Source organism: Onychomys torridus, chromosome 5, assembly GCF_903995425.1.
Source record: "Onychomys torridus chromosome 5, mOncTor1.1, whole genome shotgun sequence".
NCBI lineage: Eukaryota > Metazoa > Chordata > Mammalia > Rodentia > Cricetidae > Onychomys > Onychomys torridus.
In genome coordinates, this window is record NC_050447.1 from 109,240,100 (window position 1) to 109,266,728 (window position 26,629).

Consider the following 26,629-nt stretch of genomic DNA (forward strand, 5'->3'; position numbering starts at 1 on the left):
CCATTGTAGCCTATGGAATTAAAAACCTCAGTTGTGAACCTGCCACTTATGGCAAATTGTAACATTGATGTTTTCTGGGTTTTGTTCTACACTGCTCATCTTTTCCTGGACCTGTCTCTAGGCATGACCACGTATGTCTTCTCCAGTCTGCCTTTCCTGTTTGAAGGCATCCTGGAGCAGTTCACCTGAGTGTTTTGCTTGAGAACTTTCTTGTCTCTTTCCCTTTCTGATGCAGTCCTTCTCTGATAGGCACTTACCCAGTTAAGAATCTCCTCTCTTTCAGTTAGTCTATATGTAGTCCTCTGGTGAACATCATTTTTGCGGAAAAATGCATAGCTAACAGTCAACTTAGGAATAGTTCATCAGGGTGGGTCTTGTAATTTTAGAAAGTGCTTCACATTAGTGAGTTTCTTTCACTGTTGATAATGGTTGAAATGGGAAGTGAATTTTCCAGTATGTGGGTTGACTGTGCTTACTGCCATGCTATGGTAGATATGCCTTCCAGCTGTGTTTTTGTTTTGTTTTTTGGAGACAGGGTTTCTCAGTGTAGTTTTAGTGCCTGTCCTGGATTTTGCTCTGTAGACCAGGCTGGCCTAGAACTCACAGGCTCTGCCTCCTGAGTGCTGGGATTAAAGGCGTGCACCACCACCGCCCTGCTCAGCTGTCTTTTTCATAATGCTTGTGATGCAAAATGTTTGTCCCCCATCTACCAATTGTTTACCTCTTTGCCATCTGTTGTGACAGTTCTGACACTGCCTGTTGTTTGTGTAGATCACACAGGCAAAAATTCTTTGGGACTTAATTTGGTCAAGCACTGCCTGATCGTGTAGATTTTTGTCTTTAGTTTTTTTCAAAAAATATTTCTTTTATCTTTTCAGATTATAATTACATCATTTCCCCCCTTCCCTTTTCTTCCTCCAAACCTTCTCATATACTCCTCTTTGCTTTTATTCAAATTAGTGGCATATTTTGTCATGATTTGTTGTTTCAAAGTACATAAGATATAACCTCAGTCTGTTGAAAGGTCTTTGTATGTTTTCAGGGCTATTTGCTGTAGGATAATGAATTGATGTGCTCTTCCTAGGGAACACCATTTCTTCTTAGCATTCCTTTAGTGCCTGGAGTTCCTTTTGTAGGGTTCTGAAGGTCCTCTGGGCTTTCCTCCACTTAATGTCTTGGCTTTATTTTGTTTATTGAGACATGGGCTCACTGCAGAATGGGCTTGAACTGTTAATCCTCTTGTTTTTGGCTCCAGAGTGCCAGGACCCTGGTGTCTGCCATCATGTCTGGCTCGAAGATGGATATTGTGCTGCTTCTGTCCTAGTAGCTCCTTTTGCCTCAGTATTATGTCCTGAAGTAGGAAGATGTCTATGTTTGGTTGCAGGGGCATTTAAGATCACTGTGCATGTGTGAAACCTTCCTTACATGGTAATGGGGCAAATGTCCACTGCTCTTTAATTTCACTCAACTCTTGGGAGGAAAATTATTAATATTAAGAAAACAATAGGAAACTTACGGAAGATAAAATAATTCAGCAGCAAATGGCATCAGTCAAATTTCATAATCCTCTGAATTATTGCAAAGTATATTTTTCAGTATATGTATAATTCTACTCTGATGGGTAGCAGATTTGAGTAGTCATAATATGCATGCACTTGAGTGCACTATGCTCTAAAGGACTTAAGTGTTGCTGTGATCCGGTCGATAGTAACTTGGTAATTCTTTATTATCCAGTATATGTTTTTTCAATCTTATTTCTCATAGAACGATATTTCCAAGCTTATACTTAGGTAAGCTTTGATTTAAAAATTAAATTTTCTCTTATTTTGCTTGACTGTTTTCATTTTAGTGTTACTTTCTTCACAGAGTTTTGTCTGAATAAGGGGTTGCAGTTTTGTGGTGCTGTATAGATGAGAGAATGACCAGAGCTAGAGATCACATCTCTGGGGTCATTCACATAGCCTCCCCAATGTCTGGCTAGCCAGGTTATGCCACTTAGGATTCTCTGGTCACAGGAGAGGGCTCAAATTATAGTGTTCTGTAGGTGGCTTGCCCATTTGATATCTTTGACTATGTAAAGGAACTTAGACAGCTTTTTCACATTCACCTGTAGTTTCCATGTAATGTTAGGACTAATAGTGAATAGTCAAAGGTTGGTAAGAACATGTAAGAAGACCTGGAATAGCTATCCAGGACTCACTCCAATTGGGACTGCAAATTGGGTCACTTAGCATTGAGTCTAAAAATTAGTATGAAATTAACATTAGAAGAATTTGATCTGATACAAGGTGTAGAAATATTCTAGTGGTTAAGGTGAATGCCTGAAAATATTTGTTGCATCATAGAAAGTATAGGCAACCTCTTTTATAGTCACTAGTTTTTAAAGGGATTGGTACCCTCTATCTAGCATGATATTACCAAGGTATAATTTACAAGAAAATTCTGGTGAAGATATATTCATGTTTAGTTGTTACATTATATTTATTTATTTTGTGTGCATGTGTATATGTGTGGCTGTACATGTGCTGCCTGAGGAGGTCAGAGGATAACCGGTGACAGTATATTTTCTCCTGGGGAAATCAAGTTCTGATTCTTGGCATGGTGGCAAACACCTTTACCCACTGAACCATCTCACCAGTTCTGAGATGGATGTTCTTGATCCGTGCTTTTCACATATGAAACTATAGGTCTTAGTGGTCGCAGAATTCACTGAGTGCCAGGTGTGCAGCCAGCTCTCTGGAAATACAAGAAAGTATTAAACTATCCACACTGCAGGATTGTTACATGTCTTCATTTGAATGACTTCACGGAAGCATTGCACAAATACATGGCTTTTATGTCTTTTTAATTTGAAGGACTTCATGGAAGCACTTCATAAGTGCATGGCTTTATTTCAGCTGGCAATAGTTTGATATCAATGTATGAAATGCTGAGAGTCAATAGAAAGAAGTGGATGATTATAAAGAAGACAGAGCAGAGCTGTAGAAAGGCTAAATGAAAATGTGCTATTAAGAAACTGTCAAATTTATAAATGTCCTTTGAAGATGCTGTCCTAGCAATTTTGGGCTGATTTGATGATTGATAATATACTGAAGTAGCCAATCTACTCAGGTCAACATCAGTTGCTTTATTTAAAATTGTGCTCACTCAATCTGAATTTCAGTGGATTTGATAGTATAAACTTGTTATGTTATGGATTCAGATAGGAGAAACATAAAACAGGGGAAATCTTCTGTTTTTCAGCCCCACTTGTCATTATAGTGCATTTAATATTGTGCCCAAGGGGTTACTGATGATTGTGGAAGATAGAACCACAATCTGCAGTGGGCATTAGGATCAAGACATGTGATGATCAGTTTCAGGGATAGAGAACATGTAAAATTTGTTTTTATTCATGTCAACAAATGTGGCTAGTAGGGTTAACTCTTAGGTTTATATATGGGCCATACCTTGAATGTTCTTCTAGAGTTGAGCAGATAGTTCAGTGGGGAAGTGCTTGCACTAGGACCTGGGTTCCTGTCCTTAGTACCCACATTAAATGTCAGGTGTGATGGCATACATCTTTAGTCCCATAGCTAGTGAGAGGATATGGGAGACTCTGAGAGGTTCTATGGCCAGCCAGTGTATCCTAAATGGCAAGCTGAGACCCTGCCTGAAAAAATAAGGTGGAGAAAAAGCTTCGGGCTTCCACATGTGCCTACATAGGAAAATGTACATACACACACACACACACACACACACACACACACACACACACAGAGAGAGAGAGAGAGAGAGAGAGAGAGAGAGAGAGAGAGAGAGAGAGAGAGAGAGAGATTGATTGATTAATTAATTGATTTGTGTGGTCATTAACCTCTATAAAGTGCTCCATTGCTGTGGAATAATCCTTTCGTACACTGTAAAGATTTGTTACTTGAATTGGTTTAATAAATCACTGATTGGCCAGTAGTCTGGCAGGAAGTATAGGTGGGGTGACCAAACTAAGGATGATGGGTAGGAGAAGGGTAGAGTCAGGAGTTGCCAGTAGGCGCAGAGGGAGTAGGAGATGAACATGCCATGCTAATAAAGGTACCACCATGTGGCAGAGTGTAAATAAGAATATAGGTTAACTTAAAATGTAAAAACCTGAGCTATTGGCTGAGCATTTAAAATTAATATAAGCCTTGGAGTGTAAACAGGCAGTCGACAAGAAACTTCTGTTTACACACTATTGTACCATTTTGCTTTCTGAATTGTCTTTGGATTTTTCATCTTCAAATACCTTTTACTGATTTGTTTGAGTTGTATCAGAGAAATCAGAAAGCAAAGTAAAAGATCTGATTATTAAATGATGTGCAGCATTTTGGTTGTGCTTGAGATGGGTAAGATGGAGAAAGGCTTGTATGTGGAACTCACCCATTGTGTGTGAGCCGTATTTCTGGATGCTGACCTGTTTGCTTCATCTCTCTTGCTTTAGCTGGAGCATGCTGTTGTTTCTGGTTCAAAATGATTGATCTGCAGATACAATCAGAATATAAAATAATGAATGGAAAAGCTGAAGTTTGTTTTTACTTTGCTGACCATCATTTCAAGTTGAGATTTTCTAGTCTAGATTGTGTCTAAAGAAGGTCTTGCTTGCTAGGGAACCAGCCCTCTATTGTGTATGTGGAGCAGAGGTTCATGTCTTTCTGAATCACTACCTCTGAGTATGTCTGGTTCTTTACATACTTTTTGGGAAATGTTTATTTGTGTTTCTGTGCTCTTTAGCTTGTGTTTTTCAACTAGCCTTTTGATAAGTCAGAGAAGGCCCAACTGTCCCTCACCAGTCCATCCTTTAGCTGGGTTAGACCAAGAGCATGTCCTGTCATCATCTGTACTGACTTCGAATTCTGCTGAGGCTGATCTTGTCCTGTATCTTCCTCTTTGTTTTGGACTCTTTAGGCTTGACTCATTGAATACAAGGTTGGAGCCTCACCTCTTACCTCTTCCATGAATGTTTTCTAGGCATTCTCTGTATGTGCTCCATATCTAGATACTTAAGAGTCTTTAGGGCTGCCCTGTTGTTAATCACACACATCTTCTTAGAAATGCACTTAGAGGTTTTAGCAACAGTATAGCCCTCCAGACACATTTTAAACCTTTGATGTCAGATCTGATCATTTAAGTAACAGGAATTTTTGCATAGTAACATTTATTTTTCAGTTGTCTATATCATTTTGCATAGTTTTATTTTAGAAAAAGTACCTGGCAGTGTAGAGGTAAAAATAGGTTCCTCACATAAGTTATTATGAGGAGCATTGGAACATGGCTCACACACACTATTAGAAGGAGGCCTATCTGGTACTGTCTCTTAGATGAACTTTTCCTGTAACATTTTCCATTTGGTCCTCTCTGTTAAAAGTTAAAATGTATGAACATCTTGATATGTGTGATAAAATGTGGTAATACATTGTGTACCCTAATAAAATTTGCATGAAGATCATAGAACAGAACATCCCCCTAGATTAAACATATAAGCCAGGCAGTGGTGGCACATACCTTTAATTCTAGCACTTGAGATCTCATGCCTTTGCTTGGGAAGCACACTCACCTTTAATTGCAGGAAGTGATGGCTGAGTGGTGAAAGATATGTAAGGCATGAGGAGAGAGTAACTAGAGGCTTTTCAGGCTGAGGAGTCCTAAAGATAAGAGGTGGTTTGTTCATTGGTCTCTCTGATCTTTCAGCATTTACCCCAATATCAGGCTCTGGGTTTTTTTTTTTTTGTTTTTTTGTTTTGTTTTTGTTTTTTTTTTTTTTAATTGTAGGATCTTTAGAAATTCAAACAACATTTGGGAAGCTGTCCTAACACCCTTAGGTTTTAGTCTGTCCTAAAAATGCTTCTGTGTATATGTAAACATGCATGTACAGTATACCTTTCATAGTTATTCATTTTAACAAAGTATTTGAAGAAACCTACACATCATCAGTAGAAAAATGAGTGTCAGTGTTTTGGCCCCTTTAGATGGTAAGCTGGATCTGTCCTTACTGCTGTAAAACTATTGGATACAATCAGTGCAGATTCTTAATTTAGAAAGATGCCAAGGTGTGTGTTAAGAATTTGTTTAAAAATTAAGTATGGGGATGTGTGGTGTGTGCACATATGAAGTACACGGAAGGAGATAGAGTTGACAGTATGAACTTACCATTTAAAATTTTCTTATTTGAGTTTTATTTCCATACATTGTGTTATGTGTGAAATATGTGAGATTCATTTATTTTGTAGCCTTGCCTGGCCTGGGCCTCACTTTGCAGACAGAATGACCTCAAATTCATAGAGATCTACCTGGCTCTGTCTCACAATTGCAAGTGCTAGGATTAAAGGAACACCCTGTTAGGCCTGACAAGATGAATTTTTTATGTATTTATAAGTACAGACATAAAATCCACAAGACTGTAGATGTAACCCTGGAAGATAAGATAACACATATGAAGAGCTTCTATATTCCTAGTACCCAATGATGTTCAGAACGTGGCTGTGGTCATAGTGGTAATGGTGATTGTGATGACAAGATTTTACCCTAAACAAACCCTAGAGTCAGAAACTGTGACTTCCATCCTGCATGATATGTTGGTAATCTTAAAGAATATAGCATAAAGTAGGAGATATTTAATAGTTCTTGTGCATAGTTTTTTTTTTTGGCTCTCTGTAATATTTTATTACTGTTTTTAAAGGTAAAATAATTATAAATCACTTAACATTAAGGAAACTAGTCAAAAAAGTTATATTGCCAAGTCATGAAAAAGAATGCATCTAGCCAATGTTGGTATTCTTGATAGGTAACTCCTATTTCCCTCTGGTTTTATGGAACCTTGGTCAATGCTGCCTATGTCTTATGGGCATGTTAGCTCAAAAGCAAGGGATTTTGTATATATATATATTGATTAGAGTCTGGTCCAACCTTTTGGTGATCTCATCTGATGATCTGATGACTTATGTGAAGCTAAGAGAAGTGCACTTGGTTTGTCAGGCCACGGCATCTGTTAACATTTGTCCTTGAGAGCTAGGGTTTCCTAGACATATGTACCCATGCCCTGTAGAGCTGTAGTCCTGAGTTCCTATTTTTAAATCCATGTCCAAATTTCAGGAGTTTTCATTGCTTTTAGTGGTTAATTTATTGCAAAGACGTTGTCTGCTTCACGTTGTCTCCCTCTGATCTTTTGTGGTCTGTTAGACAGCTTAGACCTGACTGAGACATAGATGATCTTCTGAGACCTGGCAATAAGAAGCAAGTTCTGTGCCAGGTGAAGAAAAGCCACAATTAACACTATACAAGTACTTTGTGTTTCTCTTTCAAAGTTGGAAACCTTATGCACGAATAGGCTGTATTTATAATGCTATTAATAGATGTGTTTTTATTCTTTTTGTCTTGTACTTATGTGCTGATGTTATTTTTGACCAGTATTGACATCTATAATTATTTTAATTAAGTGCACAGATGTCATAGAAACTGTAAGTGCTTATTTTGAACAAATATTCTTAGTTTGAAACTAACATGTTTTGGAACAACTACTAATTGGTTATAATGTAAACTGTTGTCACTGCTGTTAGGTGAAACTAAATTATCTTGAGTTGTTTAGCATGTGAAATTTTTTGTAGAAGTTGTATCAGTAATGATGAAACAACTGATAATACTTTGCAAAGAGGAAAGTGAAAAATGGATAATATTTTCTCTGCAGTACAATCAACTTTATTTTTTATTAAATTTTATTTAACTTTATTATATGTGCATTGGTGTGAAGATATCAGACCCCCTGGAACTACAGTTACAGACAGTTATGAGCTGCCATGTGAGTGCTAGGAATTGAACCCAGGTCCTCTGGAAGAACAGCCAGTGCTCTTATCCACTGAGCCATCCCTCCAGCCCCACAATCACCTTTAATGTAGTCACAGTGCACAGTAAATGTTTTAGATAGAAGATACCTGTACTTACCTTTTTCTTCTTGTGGGCATTTATTTGACTTTTTGTAAATAAGGAAGAGACAAGAATAGATTTTATTGTTGGGACCTTGTGACTTCAGAGGTGCTGGCCATTTATTTGCTTGATGCCTTTCTGCAGGCTGGAAGAAGCAAAGAACTACCTCTTTAGCTCAGAGCTCTTGTCCGGCCTCGTAGAACAACTGCAGAGGTGTACAGGTAATTGATTTTATTTCAGCTATTTCCCCCCTTAACATTTTAGTCTTATTTATGCAATACTGTCTTTTGTGTTGGGGGAATTAAAATACATCCAAAGCTAAGATTGCTCTTTTGGTACAAATACTCTGAGAATAGACGATAATCTTAGCTGTAAGTTCAGGGTTATAAAAACTGAGAAACACAAGCTCTTTTTCTGGAAGAGCAAAGACATTGTGGTCTTATTATTTTAAAAATCTCAAGGCCCTATCATGCCTGAGTAACTAGAAATTGTGGGAGTTTAAAAAAGTTGTTAGGCTGAGCAAAGTGTCCCTGCATAGGCCCTAGGTTCCAAACAGCCAGCTCATGTTCTAAGGACAGGTCCTGATTCCACTGCTTGCGTGCCTCCCAAACAGTTCAAGCTAGTCAACTGTCTCACTTATCCAGAGGGCCTGATCCAGTTGGGGACTCCTCAGCTATTGGTTCATAGTTCATGTGTTTCCACTAGTTTGGCTCTTTGTCCCTGTGCTTTTTCTTGTTCAGCCTGGGAGGAGGGGGCTGGACCTGCCTTGACAGAATCTACCAGGTTGAGCTGAATCCCCAGGGAAGTCCTTGTCCTGGAGGAGATGGGAATGGGGGGTGGGTTGAGGAGAGGGTGGAGAGTGGCCGGAGGAGGGAGGACAGGGGAATCCATGGCTGATATGTAAAATTAAATTATAAAATTAAAAAAAATACAATAAAAAAGTTGTTAGGATGGCAGCCACCATTTGGGATGTTCAGAGAGTATAAGAGAAAAGGGAGGAAACAAGCCCTTGCCTTCCTAGACTTCCTCATCCCTCTGACACAATACCCAAACAAAGGACTGCAAGGACCAGTAATGGAGAAGGTGTGGCTCTGGGGACAAGAAGCGCAAGAATTCTTTCATGGTGCTGCAAGAACACAATGCAGACACTAGGGAATGACAGAGTCTGTTATCTATCTTTCAGGGTACACCCTTGGTGACCCACTTCTGTTAGCTAGGTCACATGTCCTAAAGGTGAGGGAAACCTCCCCAGAAGCCCCATCAGCTCAGCACCAAGTGTTCAAGCACAGGTGTTTGTGGGTGACATTTTATATTTAAACTATTAAAGCTCTCATTGTTTCTACTTGTTTTTTTTCTTTTCTTCCTTCCTCCCTTCCTCCCTCCCTCTCTCTCTCTCTCTCTCTCTCTCTTTCTTTCTTTCTTTCTTTTCTTTTTTTTTTTTTTTGGTTTTTTAAGACAGGGTTTCTCTGTGTAGTTTTGGTTCCTGTCCTGGATCTCACTCTGAGGACCAGGCTGGACTTGAACTCACAGATCCGCCTGCCTCTGCCTTCAAAGTACTTGGATTAAAGGTGTGTGCCACCACTGGCTGGCCCATTGTTTCTTATATATTTACTTAATGCACTGTTTGGTTACAATGCTCACTACCTGGCTTTATGTTTTAGTGTATAGCATATCAATTGTTTTGGATTGGCGATAAAGTGACCTATTTGTTGGAATATCAAAGTAAGTGTGTGTGTGTGTGTGCGTGCGTGCGTGCGTGCGTGTGTGTGTGCGTGTGCGTGTGTGTGTGTGTGTGTGTGTGTGTATTTGGGACCCTTGATAGATACAGCTTTTAGTATTCAGAGCGTGTAATAGGGATGGGAAGTCATTTATTTAGCATTATTTATTAACTGTACATCCTGTTATTGTGTTAACAGTAAACCCAAGCTTAGGAGCTTCACATAGCAACTACTTACTGTTCTGTAGTTTCTGCAGATGTCTAGTTATATCTCACTGCATTTGCTCTTCAGGAGTTTGCAAGGCTGAAATCAAGGTGTCATTTGGGCTGTATGCTTACCCAGAACTTAGGTTCCCCACCCAAACTCAAATCAAGGTAGGCAGAATTCAAGTTCTTTGGGGATCTGAAAATTCTGCATCATTAACTGTGCATAACTAAGAGCCGCTTCCAGAGCTATGATGTAATCAGTTGGTAGAATGCTTGTCCCATATGCATCATAAAACTGACTGTGGAGATTCACTAGTAATCTTAATACTCCAAAAGAAGAAACAGGAGGATCAGGAATTCAAGCTCATTCTTGGTTATACACTAAATTCCAGACCAGCATAGGCTATAAGAGATTCTCAAAACAAAGAAGCTAAAACAACAACCCTCCCTCAACTTCCATGTAGCCAGCTGTCACAAAGCCCATGTCATCCCAGCAGGAGCTAGCTTTGCAGAGAAAATACAAGCCATGTTTTAGCACAAATCCTGGCTCCTGTCCTTTTTCTGCCATCATATGCTGTCCTCTTTGCCACTCACTACCCAGCCCTGAAAAAGATGACCCAAATTTAATATACAGAAGTTAGACAGTTGATTAATCTGTTCCTAGAGAACTAAAGCAGTATAACATTCCTAGTTGTAAATGCATATTTTCATGCCTAAGACTTATGTAACACAAATGGATTTTTAAAAACATTAAAATATGTTAAATTGAAAGTTGGACAGTATTGCCAACTAGTTATTTTTTAGCACAAATTCTGCCTCTGTCAGCAGGAGTACTAGCTCTAATCACTGAAATAAATTGTCAGTGTGGTTTTAAGTAAGGGTGAGCATTTTGTAAGGGATAGAATTGGAGTGTGCGAAGTAGATTTGGGCGTTGTGCTGCGTTTTCTTCCTTGTGAGACCCTGGCTACCCTCTCCTGATAGATGACACTGCAGCTTGAGCCACAGTTTCCGGGATGTTGTTACCGTGCTGGTTTTGGCTTTGTTTTAGTGGTGTTTTTTTTAAGGCTCCTGCCTAGTCACTTGGGCAGTCTTTAGTTACCTTAGTCTTTCTTGGTGTTTGGGATATGTGTACCTATAGCTGGAGACCTTCTCTCCAGCCTTCGCCAAACCCTGTTAGTCCAACAGCCCACTTATAAAATAAACACACAGACGCTTATATTATTTAAACTGCTTGGCCATTAGCTCAGGCCTGCCATTGTCTAGCTCTTACTCTTATATTTAGCCCATTTCCATTAATCTATACTTTGCCACGTGGCTCATGGCTTACTGGTGCCTTACATCTTCCTTGTCCTGACGGCTGCTCTCAGTCTCCCCTCCTTGCCTTCTCATTCTCTCAGTTCTCCTCTTTGTTAGTCCCGCCTATACTTCCTGCCTGGCTACTGGCCAGTCAGTGTTTTATTTACCAACAAATCATCCTTAGCGTACTAAGTTGATTAGCTTAGGCCCCTTGTCCACTTGACTGTTGGTGACAACATTCACATACTTCGTTATATCCACTTTTGTCTCAGATAGTGTATTTACTAGTACCAGCACGTTTTCACACTTCCACTAGTTTTAACAACTAATGCAAATGTGTCACCTTCACATCATTGTGCAAGTTAACATTGCTTGGCATCATGGAGCTCTTGATGATTGGGCTTCCATGGGATGATGCAGTAGTATGTGTTCCTTCATCACCTAAGGCATGGGTGGCCTGGGTTAGCCTATGAAGGGTGTTTGAGGGTGATCTTTCAGTGTTTGGAAGTACTGGCTGCACAGTCAGTCTGTACAGCATAGAGTAGCTTGCATTCTAAACTAAATCAAATCTTTTCTGGATCTTACTCTCTTCTTCTTTAAGATGACCAAATTTCACTTATGATCTTTTTGTTGTTGTTTGAGTTAGGATCTCATGTAGGTCAGGCTGACTTTAAACTCAGTAGGCAGCTGAGCATGGCTTTGGCCTCCTGATCCTCCAAGTGTTTGAATTACAGGTGTATTTACCATGCCTGGCTTGTCATAGGATCTTTTGTTTTTTAACTGTATGAGAATTTCTTAAATTTGTATAGTACATTTTGATCAAATCTGCCCCTTTTTCTTCCTTTCAGATTCCCTGATTTGACCTCTCTCACTTTTTCCTCTCAACTTGGTTCTCTCAGTCTCTCTTTTTAAATGATTTTGAGAATTTCATACAATATATTTTAGCTCCAACTTATTCCTTCAACTTCTTCTCCCTGGTTCTCCACCCCACTTCATATCCTCTTAAAAAAATTAATGGTTCCTCAACTTCCATTTTTGCTGTCCATATACTTCGGGGTTTGGATCTGTCCACTCCTGTGTACCATAGTACATGAAGTCTTAGCTAGTGCAATAAAATACAAGAAGATAAAGGGGATGCACATAGGAAAAGAAGACACCTAAGTATCATTATCTGCAGATGATATGACTCTATACAGAAACTTCTCACACTGGTAAACATGTTCAGCATAGATGCTCTGTCTCTTTTTCCTTTCTTTTAACCACATAGGTAGCTTCTCTGTACCTGCAAAGAAAACTGATTTTCCAGTCCTAACATCCATTAGTTGCCAATAGCTGGCTCCCTAGCTGGGCTGAGACTTCATGAGTCCCTCCCCTATGCGTGCTAGGACTTTGGCTGCTTATCATGTGCAAGTCTTGTAGATGCAGTCATATCCACTGTGAGTTCATGTGTGCAGTGCCACTGGGAAAGCCAGAGAAGACTGTTTGTTGCAGCCTCCAGCTACCTCTGGCTTTTACAGTCTTTCTGTCCTATCTTACTTGATGATCCCTGAGCCTTAGTGAGGAAAGAGTTGGAGATGTGACATGGTTGTCACATTTAGAGTGTAGCTTTCCACCGCTCTCTTATTCTCTGCATCTTGACAAATTGTGGTTCTGTGTATTAATTGCCATCTCTTGTAAAAAGAAGCTTCTTTGTGCTTGCTTCAGCAGCACATATACTAAAATTGGAATGATACAGAGAAAGTTAGCATGGCCCCTGCACAAAGATGACAAGCAAATTCGTGAAGCGTTTTATATATATAAACAAAAAGAAAAAGGAAAAAAAAGCTTCTTTGTGAAGGGATGAGAGATGGACTATTCTTTGGGTATAAAGATAAGAAGTTATGGAGAAATTTATTACTATGCTTGTTTAGCAGAATAGTAGAGTAGATTCTCCTGTATGACCTATCACCTAGCTAACCATGGGTTTTGGGCCCATTTACCGGCACCGGAAACAAGTTCTGTCTTGTGGAGTGACCCTTAAGTCTAAGAAGAAAGTGGCTGGTTACTCCCATAATGTTTGTACTACTGTAGCACCACTTGGTGTAGCTTGCAGAGCTGGTCATTATTGTAGCTCACTGAGTTCCTTGCTGGGTGAGTGTAGTTAGAGTTTCCCTGCCTGGCCCAGTCAGGACAAATCTCTGTTACCCGCCAGTCCCACAGTAGCTCAGACCCAACCAAGAAAGCACACAGAAACTTACATTGTTTAGAAACTGTATGGCCGTGGCAGGCTGCTTGTTATCTACTTCTTCTATCTTAAATTAACCCATTTCTGTTAGTCTATACTTTGCCACATGGCTTGTGGCTTACCAGTGTCTTTACATGTTGCTTCTCCTGGAGGCGGCTGGCAGTGTCTCTCTCCAGTCTTCTACTTCCCAGAATTCTCTACTCTCTTGTCCCGCCTATACTTCCTGCCTGACCACTAGCCAATCAGAACTTTATTTACACAGAGCGATATCCACAGCAGGTGAGACTGTTAATGTTTTTTTCTTTAGGCAGCACACATAGCACCTTCCAGCACTATGAAATCTAGCCAGTAGGGAGGAATGAAGCTTCCCTGTTCGTACCAGTTATTTTATGGAACTATTGGAGGAATATTGGTGTATTGGTGTTATTTCTTGGAAAGTCTGGTAGAATTCTTCACTGAAGCCACCTGGCCCTTGGCCTTTTTAAAATTACTGCCTTTATTGTAATGGGTCTGTTTAAGGTACTTAACTTCATCTTGGTTTAACTTTGTTAGGTCATCTGCATCTAGAAATCTTTTTTTTTTTTTTTTTAATTTTCAATTTCAGTGGAATATAAAATTTTAAAGTATGTCCTTATGATTTTCTGAATTTTCTCAGTGTTCTCTCCCTTTCAGCTCTCATTAATTTGGGTCTTTTCTCTGTTTCTTTTATTTATTTTGGCAAAAGTTTTGTCAATCTTGTGAGTCTTTGCAAACAACTAACCGATATATTTTTTGTTTCATTTTATTAGTTTTTCAGTCCTGATTTTGATTCTCTCTTCCCATCTACTGTTTTTGAGTCTTATTTTCTAAGCCATGCAAGGCACATGTTTAGTTCATTAATTTGAGTTCTCTCAGATATTTTGATGCTGGTACTTAGTCCTATTAACTCTCCTCTCAGACTACCTTCATTGTGTCCCATAGATTCTGGTATGTTTTGTTTTAATTTCTATTGAATCCTAGGAAATTTTAATAATCCTTCTTGATATCTTCCTCGGACCAGTTAGCATTTAGTAGTGTGTTGTTCAGTTTCCATGAATTTGTGTACTTTCTTTAGTTTCTGTTGCTATTGATATCCAGCTTTATTATTATGATCAGGTAGAATGTAGGATTTCATTTTCCCATATTTGTTAATAATTCTTTTGTGTCCTAAAATGTGGTTGATTTTGGAGAATGTGAGCTGGTGATAAATCCTTATATTCTTAGCTGGGCGGTGGCAGTGCACATCTTTAATCACAGCACTTGGGAGGCAGAGGCAGGCAGATCTCTGAGTTCTAGGCCAACCTGGTCTACAAAGTAAGTTCCAGGAAAGCAAAGACTAAACAGAGAAACTGTCTTGAAAAACAACAACAAAAACAAAACAAAACAAAACAAAACAGACTGTATATTTTTTATGTTAAGGTGAAATGTTCTGTAGATGCCTGTTAGGTCCATTTGATTATGTTATCATTGAACTCCATTCTCTTCATTTTTTTTTTTTTTTTTTTTTTGCAAATGACTTGTCTATTGGTGGGAGTGGGGTATTGAAGTCACCCACTATCAGTGTATTGTGAGTTTATGTCCAGTAGAATTTTTTTAAAATGAAATTGGATACACATGTTCTCAACATGTGTATGTGGAGAATTGTGATAGCTTCTTGGTGGATTGCTCATTTGATAAATAAAGTAACCTGCCTTATCTCTATTCACATCCTTGTACTGAAACTGAACATTGCTCTTTTTGGTGTCTTCTGAACAATCTGATTGTATTATTTCATTTTCCCCAGCCCAGTACAGATGAGATGCTGTAACTGTTAATGTTTTGACTGCCTCCTACTGGGAAAATTGAGAGAAAGTTACCGAAGAGTAAAGTTATGACATGCTCTAGCTCCCCGTGTAGTGAAAGTGAAAGGAGGTGAAAAGGTAGAGCTATACTGAAGTATCCTTCTGCTGCCCGCATCACAGGAGGTGAAAAGGTAGAGCTATACTGAAGTATCCTTCTGCTGCCCGCATCACAGGAGGTGAAAAGGTAGAGCTATACTGAAGTATCATTCTGCTGCCCCGCATCACATGCTTGTGGATGCCCAGGATATGGGTGGCCAAGTGTGGCAGGCACTCTGGGGATGGAAGGACAAGCTCTCCCAGGAGCTGGTATTACATGGACCTATCTGGGAGCGACCTGTGGGAGAAAGGCCATTCTGTCTTACATAAACTCATGTCTCTGTGGTGGGTACATACTGTAAGTTTTACAGGTTAAAACTTCGAACAGTGAAATTACTCCTCTAGTTTCTTTAAGGAATAGAACCCCATTTGTTAGCACAAATACTCAAGACACTTGGAATTGGCCCTTGTTCATTCTAGTGGCTGGAACATTCCTTGTTCAGATCTGAAGTGTGCTGTGGTTCTTTGCTGTGTCCTTCCATGCTCTGTTTGTTTCAAAGTATGTGGTCACCCAAATGTATCTATTTCAGCCACCTAATGTTACAGAAGTCACTGTGTCTGATGTGGCATATCAAAGCAGGGAGGCTTCAGGTCTAAGTTTATGTAAGTCTAAAGAGTGAATTGGAAACACCACTGTGGTTATGTGTAGGAATTGGCCACGGCTGTGGGCTGATGCCTCGCCCTCTGCCACAGTGTTTGATACCATTGCTGTGCAGGAGTGGGTTTGCAGACATAGAAGTGGGAAGTGACCTAACAGATGCATACCCTAGACCTGGAAATGGGTTGTGGGTGTTTGGCCCTGCGATTGATTTCTAATTCCATTTTCTCATGCATGGTGGCTACTAGCTGCATATTCTTACTTATGGGCTCCCACTGTTACCACTTGAATATGCCTCAGCTTTCTAGTTTGCTGACAGCGAAGGCTGTTGAGAATGTGGTCCAGTGTCAGAGTCAGAACCAAATCACTACTTTATTACAGGACCCATTACTCCAAATGATAAGCTCTGCTCATCAGCCAGAAGCACAGAATGAAGGGTGAGCAGACTTGGCCTGGGTAGCTGAAATTTATCCTTGATCCAAAATACTATGATCTGAGTTTCATAGTTGGATCCTGAGCTTAGATTCTTGCCAGTCCAACCTTGCTGTGTAGCTTCAGCATCTCATTCTTCCCTCCCTGCAAAGAGGGTCTTGCTATATTTGACCCAAGCTAGCCTTGAACTCATGGCAATCTTCTTGCCTCAACTTCTTGAGTGCTATGATTACAAGTGTGAGTTACCTTGTCCAGCTTCCAGAAAATAGTAGTGGTCTTGAATTAGGATGAATTGCATGGTTAGTGACTCAGCTGGAGGTGATTGTAAGGAAATAACTGCCTTTGGTGATGTTGACTCTTTGCTGTAGAGGTGAACAGTCTCATTGCAGGCTACTCTTCTGATACGGAAATATATCAAGGAGTGCTAGGACTGCATAGACTGGGAGGCTGATGGGCCTTGGGATTAGGTGCAGCTTGAGTCTCCATTGTAAAGTAGTAGAGAGCTGGAACTGTTATTCTCTGGTGTTTAGAGGTGAGGCCTTTGTAACAAGATTGTGGTTAGACAAGGTCATCAGGGTGTAATCCAATTATTAATCCCAGTGGTTTATAAGAAGCAGGTTCAGAAGAGACATGTACTCCTGCTGTGTGACAGCTTGTGTTACATCAGGACTTCTCAATGAGAAGATTGGCTTCAGGGTCTGACCTTGAGCCTCTAGGATGGTGAATCAAATAACCTGTTGAACTTTATGTCTTTGTTCCAGCAGCACACCTGGACTAAGCAGAGTGTGTTTGTGTGGATGTTACCGTCCTCTCAGTAAATTAAATTAGAGAAGCATTTTGAGCCAGGCAGTGGTGGCTGAGGCAGGAGGATCTCTGAGTTCCAAGCCAGGCTGGGCTACAGAGTGAGTTCCAGGACAGGCACCAAAGCTTTGCAGAGAAACCCTGTCTCGGAACACCACCTCCACCCCCCCCCCCCAAAAAAAAAAGAAAGAAAGAAAGAAAGAAGCATTTTGATTACAGAGAAAGGTAACTGAAGCTGGAGCTCCTGGAAATGTGGCCTTCCTACCCATTCCTTGAAACACACACACACACACACACACACACACACACACACACTCACCATGCACAATGAGGCCATGCCCTTTCCCCAAAGAACAGGGCAGTGGGGATGTGCAGAGGAAGAATTTCAGCTCAGCGTTTGGATTGTGTGTCTGAGAGCAGCAGACAGTTCAATCCTGTGATGTGGCATAGGAAAGAGGCTTGAACTTTAAGAATGTTCCTTTTCTTTGTTCTCTCACTTTATCATGAGATTTTAACATGGTATTAATTATCTCCACAGCTCATATTAGGTTATACTAAAGAATCTGAATTTGAAATAAGTGTCGAAGTCAGAAAATAAGCCTGTAATCTTTCATAGGCAGTTAAAAAGAAAACAGACTTTTGGGTTTTGAAGCATTTTGTCAGAGAATAGAGGACCCCCCCCCCCAAATCCTTTGTCACTAAAATAACTGGAAAAATCTCATTAAAAGACACCTTGGGGTGCTGGGGATGGCTTCATGGCTTAGTGGTGTGAAACTGTGGGCTCTAGACTAGCAGTGCCTTCAGCTCCCATGCACCCTAATTCTGATGTCCTGGAGAGTCAGCCATCTGTGAAGTCAAGATAAGAAGCCAGCTGTTGTGTAGTGTTGGGGACACTTGGTATTTTACACCTGTAATGCACACTAGGAGGCCGAGAAGGGAAGCTTATTCAGAGTTTGAGGCCAGCCTGGGCTGCGTTGTAAAAACTTTCTATGTGTGTTATTTACAAATTCCTGATAAAGGAGGAGGTGGGATGTTGTTCCTTACTGAATTAAGTCCATGGTTGTGGTGATATTGTGTTCCCCAAAATATTGTGCACCCTAATAAACTTCTGGGGTCAGAGAACAGAAAAGCTACTAGATATAGAGGCCAGAATAGATATAAAGGCACACATGCCTTTAATCCTAGCATTCCGGAGGCAGATATCTGTCTGGATCTCTGAGAGTTCAAAGCCACACTGGAAACAGCCAGGCGTGGTAACAAGAGCCTTTAATTCCAGGAAGTGATGGCAGGAAACAGAAAGGTATTTAAGGCGTGAGGATGAGGAACTAGAGCTGGTTAAGCTTTTAGGCTTTTGAGCTGCTGTTCAGCTGAGATCCATTTATATGAGGACACAGAGGCTTCCAGTCTGACGAAACAGGATCAGCTGAGGAACTGGCAAGGTGAGGAAGCTGTGGCTTGTTCTGCTTCCCTGATCTTTCAGCGTTCACCTAATACCTGGCTCCAGGTTTGATTTTATTAATAAGACCTTTTAAGATTCATGTTACACATGGTACATGTGTTTACGAAATTACTAATTATTGCCAGCGATAATTTTTCTTGTATATGTATTCATATTGCTTTCGCCATTGTAGCCTATAACTTTTTTGTGAAATGGAAGTTTCTGAAGTAAATCTTTGTTGTCATCAGAGTCTGAGCCCCATTTTCCTGCCACTTTTCACTGCCTGAGCTACTGTCACAGTGTTCTAGGATTTGAAATCCATGCATATAGGTAGGAGTCCTACACTTGAGTACACCAAGGTACTTTTGGTACAACCAGTACCTACTACTTATCCTGTTAATATTTTATTGAAGGGTTTCAAGCATACAGACTGGGCTGAAACAGCATCAGTGCTTTTTCATAAAGCCCCACCTGCATTCTTCAGTAAACTTGGTATTATAGATGCTTTGCCATCCATCCACTTTCCCCCTCTCCATCTATATACTCGTCTTTCTTTTCCTGAGGGGATTTTCAGAATGAGTAACTGACTTCCTCTTGAATGCAGACAACTACCTAACTGGAACTCACAATCATACATGACTAGGATTCATTCTCACAAAGTCTACATACAATGAAATGCACAGGTAATTGGTATATCATCCAACACTTTGTGGTAAATATTTGTACCTGTAAAATTCAAATCTATCAAAATATTAAACATCATTGTCAATGTTAAGAAATGCCTTCTGGCCCTTCCCAGTTACTCATTACCAGTACTTGCCAGAGGAGCGTATTAGTCTAATTTTTTCAACAAAGATTGTTTTTGTCTTTTATGTTCATTACATAAAGAGACTGACACAGTATATATATGGTCTATGACTCTCATGTGATCACACAAAATAGCCTTAGGTCTTTTTAACGATCAGTCATTATCAATAGGAAAAGCTTATAGTTTCTAATAGCTCATAGTTTCTATTTTCATGAGACCTAAATTTTAATTGACCTCAGAATCTGTCCTGAGGGTTTTTAAAGTAGTAACTGCCCATCTCAGTACCTGTTCAGGAACCTGGGTGAAACCCTGCTTACAGCTGCTGTTGCTGCTGCTGGTGGTCTTGGAACATCTACTGCTCTACACAGAATAATTTTTAAGTGTTGTACAAAGTATTATATTTAAATTTCCTGGGGGAAACATACCTGTCATGTAAAGCGATTTTTCTGATGCAATTCTTTGAAAACAGTTTTTGTGTGTGTCCTATTCTCTGTGTGTGGCCTCCTCTTTTGGTGTGAACTGAGAACTTAAGGTGTTAGTATTAATTACTTTTAAGTCATCTTATGTACTGTATACTCATCTGAGAGTCTGTTTACAGTTGCCCCAATGTAGACAAAATAGATGGTTCTTTCAATTTTTGTTTCACTTTCCTTTTCATTTTTTCTTCTTTTGTCTCCTTTTTAACATTTAAACCCAAAGCTAAATTTTATTTTTGTAAATGTTTAAAATGTATTTAATACTGTTTTCTTCTTCTTCTTCTTCTTTTTTTTTTTAAAAGATTTATTTATTATGTATTCATTGTTCTGTCTCATGTATTCCTCCAGGCCAGAAGAGGGCGCCAGATCTCATGACAGATGGTTGTGAGCCACCACGTGGTTGCTGGGAATTGAACTCAGGACCTCTGGAAGAACAGCCAGTGCTCTTAACCTCTGAGCTATCACTCCAGCCCCAATACTGTTTTCTTATATATACATATCATCATAAACTTCATCCATGAGAGTGTTCTCCCTCTCTTCCTCTTCTTCCCTCTCTCTGCAAAACTCAAAGGCTAAAAGGGCTTAGAGTAAAACTTAAATTTCTCTCCCTCCTTTGCCTAGCTTCCCGTCTCCTTTCCTGTGAGGCATCTACTATGAACAGTGTCTTGGTTCACAATCAGTATGCATCTTGCAAGCTTTCTGTATCTGTATTTGCTCACTTTCAGAACTGTACTTGAGATACTGACTGACATGTGGGGCAAAGGCAATGAGGGTAGGCTGATATGCATGCATACTACTGCTGAAGTTATACTAGGCAGTGTTCTGCCATCACATTTCAAGTCTCATGCTGAAACAAGGAACTTTTTCTTGGTCTGTTTGATATCATATTTTGGACACTGGTGATTGTAAACGATGGTTCTCTCCCACCCATCAGTTCCCGAATAACCATTCAGAGACTTACATTAATTATAAATGCTTGGCTGATGGCTCAGGCTTATTACTAGCTAGCTCTTATATTTAAATTCACCCATATTTCTTTGTTTTGCTATGAGGTTTGTGGCTTGTTATATATCTTGCTTCCTCAGTGGCTTGCTGGCTGGCTGACATCTCCTTGACTTTGCCCTTCTTCATCTCCCTCCTCAGTTTGATTGTTCCACTTAACCTTATCTTACTTCACCATTGGCCAAAACTACTTTATTATCAACCAATGAGAGCAACACACATTCACAGCACACAGAAGGACATCTCACAGCAGATAATGATTTTTATTATTGATTTTACTTTTTACGGTGACTGCCAACCATTGTGCTGAAGTTCCTTCTAGAACCTGAGTGTAAGAACTTTGGAAGATACAACTGAGAAATCACACATGTTAGAAGCTTCATTTAGGTATTGGCCATGAAATCACTGATAAGGTAGTATATTAATTATATAAAGTGTGTTTAAACAGAAACACATAGAACACTGTTATGTATTGATCAGGTGGCAGTGATATGACTGGGAGCTTCCGGGAGATCAACCCTGTATTTCCTCTATGTGCACACTGCTTCTTTATTTGCTAAGTCTGTATCACAGGGGCTTTGTAGGATAATATTAACTATCATGAGTATCTTCTGTATATTGGTTATTTAAACACCTTCATGTATTAGTTGTCCTTACAAAAACCATTGAGGTTATAGAGCAATATAAGATGATTTTTAGGTGGAGAAGAGAATATATGGGGATGGATGAGGCTGCTGCTGTCTTTCTACTATGCTCAGGCTTATAATGTACTGTGTGAATTATATTGATCTTTGAACTCATAATTTAAAAGTGATGTTTGATTCTATGCTTGCAATTGACTTCCTATACTGACTGTATATTGGCTTTTCTCACTACTGTCACTTGGATAGTAGATGGTGACATGTAAGAGTCATTGTGAGGTGAGTGGATGTTATGGGTTCTTGACTAACTAAATAGTAATTTAGAAATTTATCACCTTAGATGCTCATAACAGAATTTCTCCTTTTGACTTGGAAAAACATCCCTTTTTAATGACAAAGTATTTACCTTGTCCTCAAGTGGCTTAACATCTAACAGACAGACTAGTCTTAACTGATATGGAATTTCCATGAGCCATGGTCAACCTGTGTAGAAGAAACATACCTATAACAAAGATGAGATAGGTCAGTACTCACAACCTCCTCTTTTTCCTCCTCATTATTGTTACTATTATTTCATTATTATTGTCAGGTTCTTGCTGTGTAACAGGCTGGTCTAGAACTCAAATTTTTCTATCACAGTTTCTGAGTGCTGGAATTACAGGAGCATACATCCAGTTAACACAGTTTTTAATGCAGATAAAACATTAGTGGAGTTTTGAATCATGTTAATGGGAAGATAGCTTCAGTTTTGGAAGAAATCATATAGAGAGCATATTGAAGAAAGCATGGTAGGTGGTGTTTGTTGATGAGGCCAGGCAGTGGGCATTGCATGGTGGGCTGCCGCCTGGACGAACCATGACCTGGTGCTTCACTGTCGCATTATCTTGTCAGTAGGTGGGACTTGGTGTTGTTTTCAAGTTTGAAGGGGAGGTTTTGAGGGGGATGCTGCAGTTGCTTTTGTATGGAGGTACACTGGAGAGTGTTGGCCTCTGCTCACCAGTCCTGGGCCTTGGGACTAGATGTGCCCATGCGCTGTAACTTACTCTTCTCTGCCAGAGCCAGCATCCCAGGATTTATATGCAGTGAACTTATTTGGATAATCGTCGATAAAAATCATCTTATTTAGAATACGTAGGAGAAAAAATTTAACCCAGAGCTTATTTTTTCTGTGTAGCAGTAATATTTCTAATTCCTTAAAATAGTTTTTTAATATGCAATTAATGAGCTTACTTGAAACAATTTTTAATTTTATTTGCTATTACCATTCTGCTTGCTAAATGGTTTCTGGGTGAAAATCTTCTCTTTCATTAGCTGAACATTTAAAAATTAGAGACTGTTATGTATATATACACTACTAAAATTATTATGAAACGTTTTTAAATGCTGGAATTTGTGGATAATTGTAATATTTCTCCCCAAATGTGGACTATATAGTACTATAGTCCAGTTAATTTTTTTTTAGAAAATAAGGTTAGAAAGAAGCTGATAAATGTTTAAGTTAACTATCAGTTTGCTATTTCACTTGGGTTTCTTGAGACAGTAAAAGCATGAGATATTTTTGTTTTACCCTTTGTATATACTAGTGTGCATGCGTGTGTGTGTGTGTGTGTGTGTGTGTGTGTGTGTGTGTGTGTTGTGTACCTTGTGCATGATGAGCTTTCCCCTGGCATATTTAGGAAAGCACTCATATTAATAGATACTGATAGCATGAACTTAATTTTACATGACACTTTGAAAAGTTAGAAATAGTGAAAAAGTGATTGAGAGTCATATCACTTCCAAGTACAGTGACATCTTCTGTCACTTATTAACCAGCATTCAAATTAACTTGTAGAATCATTGGTCTGCAGTGAATCCCTCATGCACTCATTTAATTGCATATCTTAACCTTTCGGCTTAAGCTATCCAAATTCCTCTTGGAACCTGTGTTTAAGGGTGGAAAACGAAAAGGAGAAAACCCTTTCAAAGTGATATTGTCCCTGTGTTTTTGTTTTCATCACATGATACTTTTCTCATGAGTGCTCTTTTATTTTTGAGTAAATAAAGATATTCCCAGTTTGAAAAACACTTTCAGAATTCTCATTATTGAAGCCATGGCATTTATTATCAATGATTAATATTGGTAGTCACTTTTCAACTGAGTTATATTGATGAAAAGATTCTTTTGAATGGGCATAGGGGATTATGCACACAGAAAATAGTTGTGTTAATACTTGGCTTCTCTCCTACTTTTCCTCCCTCAGACTTAATGTTTTAATAAGATATTATCTATATAAAAGGCCACAAGTACAAAAGACAGAAGTATCAAGGGATTTCTCAGGCTTTTGATCCATATACCTCGGCCTGTCTTTCACGGGGCTATCTGCTTTCTGTAGCTGTCAAATTCACTAATAATTATCTTGACAAATAGCATTCTCATTAATATTGTAATGGGCCTTTGCCAACCAGTGGAAGCCATGTGCCTCAGGCGGCATTGTCCAGTGTCAGTTTCTTGCTGATGGTTATAAATCCTGCCTTAAATATGCCTTGAAGCCAGTGATAGGTAAATAAATCACTATTTGAGCTAAAAATTACTTACACTTACACATGGAAGCCAGGAGCACTGATATGTGGTAAGGGGCAGCTGGTGTTTACCTGCTAGAGACCCTCATATGTATGGGACCTGCAGTTGCCTTCCCTGAGAGCTTCTCCATTGTCTCATATATGCTCTGGAGTCAATCAAGAAAACACATGGTGATGAATTATTACAGAAGAATTCATTCACTAGATGCTTGTCAAGGATGTTGAAGTACCTGGGATCGAACCAAGGTCACCGTTAGGGCTGCAACCATTTTTAGGACTTAGGTGGACCTGATTCTTTGAAAAATATACCTGTCTAAATAGACAATGCAGGGAGGTGGTGTGTGGGGGCTGCTGTCCATACATCTTCATGTATTGCTCTGTCCTCCTAAGCAGTTCATGGTATTCCAAGTTAACAGTTTCAGAGTACACATCTGTTAGTCATATAGAATGTGAGTGATCCTGCTGAACAACTTGTTTGGTGTTGAGCTCGTGGAAACAGTTCTGTGAGCACTGTGGAATGGGAGTTGTTAATTCGTTTTCTGCAGTCATTAATTTTGAAGAAGTACTTTCTTGTACAGGTACTTTGTGTGCTTTAGCACCTCACAGAAATAATAAAATGAATTATTTCAGCTCCAAAGTTGTTACTTTTTAATGGAGCAAAATCCATGTTCACAAGTGATTACTGACTGGATCATTTGATATAAATGTGTGACTATTTCCTACTTAAACATTCATTTTGTTTTCAGTGAGGCCCATAGCAGATGAGGTTTTTTGGGTGCTCAGTTAGTAGATGTATAGATGCAGCAAATTCTGTTCCTGAGAACATTGAAACTGGCTTCTTGGTGATCTTGGTACATTGCACAAAACTGTTCCTGTGTAACCCCTGAGGTGTACTCCAAGGTTGAGATGTGGCTGTCATGTGTGGCTTTGTCTCTGATGATGACTTCATGGCGAGTGGTCTTTCTCTCCTCTCAGAAGGAAGCTCTTCTGGCCAGGGTAGCTAGGGCCCTGGGCTTATGCATTGTAATCTCCTTTAATTTTAAAATTTATTAATTATTTTGTGTGTATGTGTGCCTTGCAGGCATGTATGTCTGTGTACCATGTGCATGCAGTGCCCTCAAAAGCCAGAAGAGGGCCTTGGATAACCTGGAACTAGATTCATAGAAGGTTGTGAGCCACCTGGATGCTGGAGATCAAACCTAGCTCCACAGAAAGAGCAGACTGATCTTAACCTTTGCGCCATTGCTCTGGCCCCCACTCCACCCCCATTTTAAATTTTTTGGCATTTGTCATATTTGACCAAGTTTCAGCTGTGTGTTTGACTTCTTTAAGTTCTTTGGTTCTGGGAAAGGTAAGCATTTTGTAATGTGATCTTATTTTCTTTAAAAATGACATGAATTCTAGAACTGATTCTCCTAAATCCATCACATGCCCTTGCTATCAATCTGTTTTATTTTTGCAGTCATATTGAGTTACATTTCCCTTTGGTTAATGTTATTGATAATCTAGATCTTGTTAGGTTTCTCTTGCTGTGATAAACACCATGACCAAAGCATCTGAATACGAAAGGATTTATTTCATCTTATAGCTCATACTCCATCACTGAGGGAGGTTTGGGCAGCAGCTGATGCAGAAGCCATGCAGGAGCATTGTTTCCTCCTCAGGGTTTGCTCCTCATGGATTGCTCAGCCTGCTGCCCTATGCAACCCAGTACAACCCATGCAGGGGTGGCATCACCCACAGTCGGCTAGGCCTTCTTCTCTCATCAATCATTAATCAAGAAAATGCCCCAGAGGCAGGCCCACAGATCATGTTTTGGGAGCATTTTCTCAGCTGAGGTTCCTTCTTCTTAAATGACCAAGAACTAGGTAGCACAGGCAAGATGAGATGGAACTACTTCATGGTATTTTAGTTTTTGTTATTAATTAAAATTATAATACTGCTCTTAACATCCATATTGAAACATCAGAATTAATGAAAATACTGTTTATGGGAAGACAACCTGCTAGACTCATTTTTCAGTACATGTGTGCCAAGTAGTAAACTGGGTGCATGTTGTGGGAAGGATTCCAAGAGGAGGCAAGAGAAGTAGCTTGGGACTGGGCCACAGGAAGTCCTGACTTAGCATGGGACGGTGACAGGTTTCCCAGCAGAAAGGCAGTGTGGACATGTGCTGAGAAGGCCCTTAGGTTTTGTCCATTGCTAGAGTAAAAAGGTTAAAGCTGAGAGAAGGGGCTCACTGGGGCCTGGCTGACAGCAAGCAGTGGACTTAGGACCAAGGGAACCTGTGCCCAAGGCCTCTTACTTGTAATTCTCAGGTCTGAGGAAAGCCCTGAAGAAAAATTGGTTCCAAAACTTACTTGAGTACAAAATTTGTATTGATTTGACTTACTAATTTTAGTGTGGAATAGGTCACAGCAATCTCTGCTGTTTACTTCTCTCTCTCTCTCTCTCTCTCTCTCTCTCTCTCTCTCTCTCTGACTTCGAACTTACTTGCAATATTAAAATGGTGAAGGAGTTGGCAAACTGGAAGCAGTGAA

The 26,629-nt window shown here is 39.7% G+C and overlaps 1 protein-coding gene and 1 non-coding gene across 5 annotated transcripts in view; both read left to right on the forward strand.

Moving 5' to 3' along the window:
• The window catches only part of Fars2 (phenylalanyl-tRNA synthetase 2, mitochondrial), a 451,555-nt gene that overhangs the window by 63,874 nt on the left and 361,052 nt on the right, over positions 1 to 26,629 (forward strand). For 2 of the 4 annotated variants that reach the window (XM_036189039.1, XM_036189042.1), the window contains exon 3: positions 8,077 to 8,153. The exons of the other annotated variants lie outside the window; for them this stretch is intronic. The gene's annotated coding sequence lies outside the window, so the exon portion shown is untranslated. The remainder of the gene's footprint in view (positions 1 to 8,076; positions 8,154 to 26,629) is intronic. 4 annotated transcript variants of the gene reach the window in all.
• Positions 12,844 to 12,950, forward strand: LOC118584985. Its single transcript, XR_004945140.1, has one exon. It is a non-coding gene; the product is annotated as a U6 spliceosomal RNA (small nuclear RNA).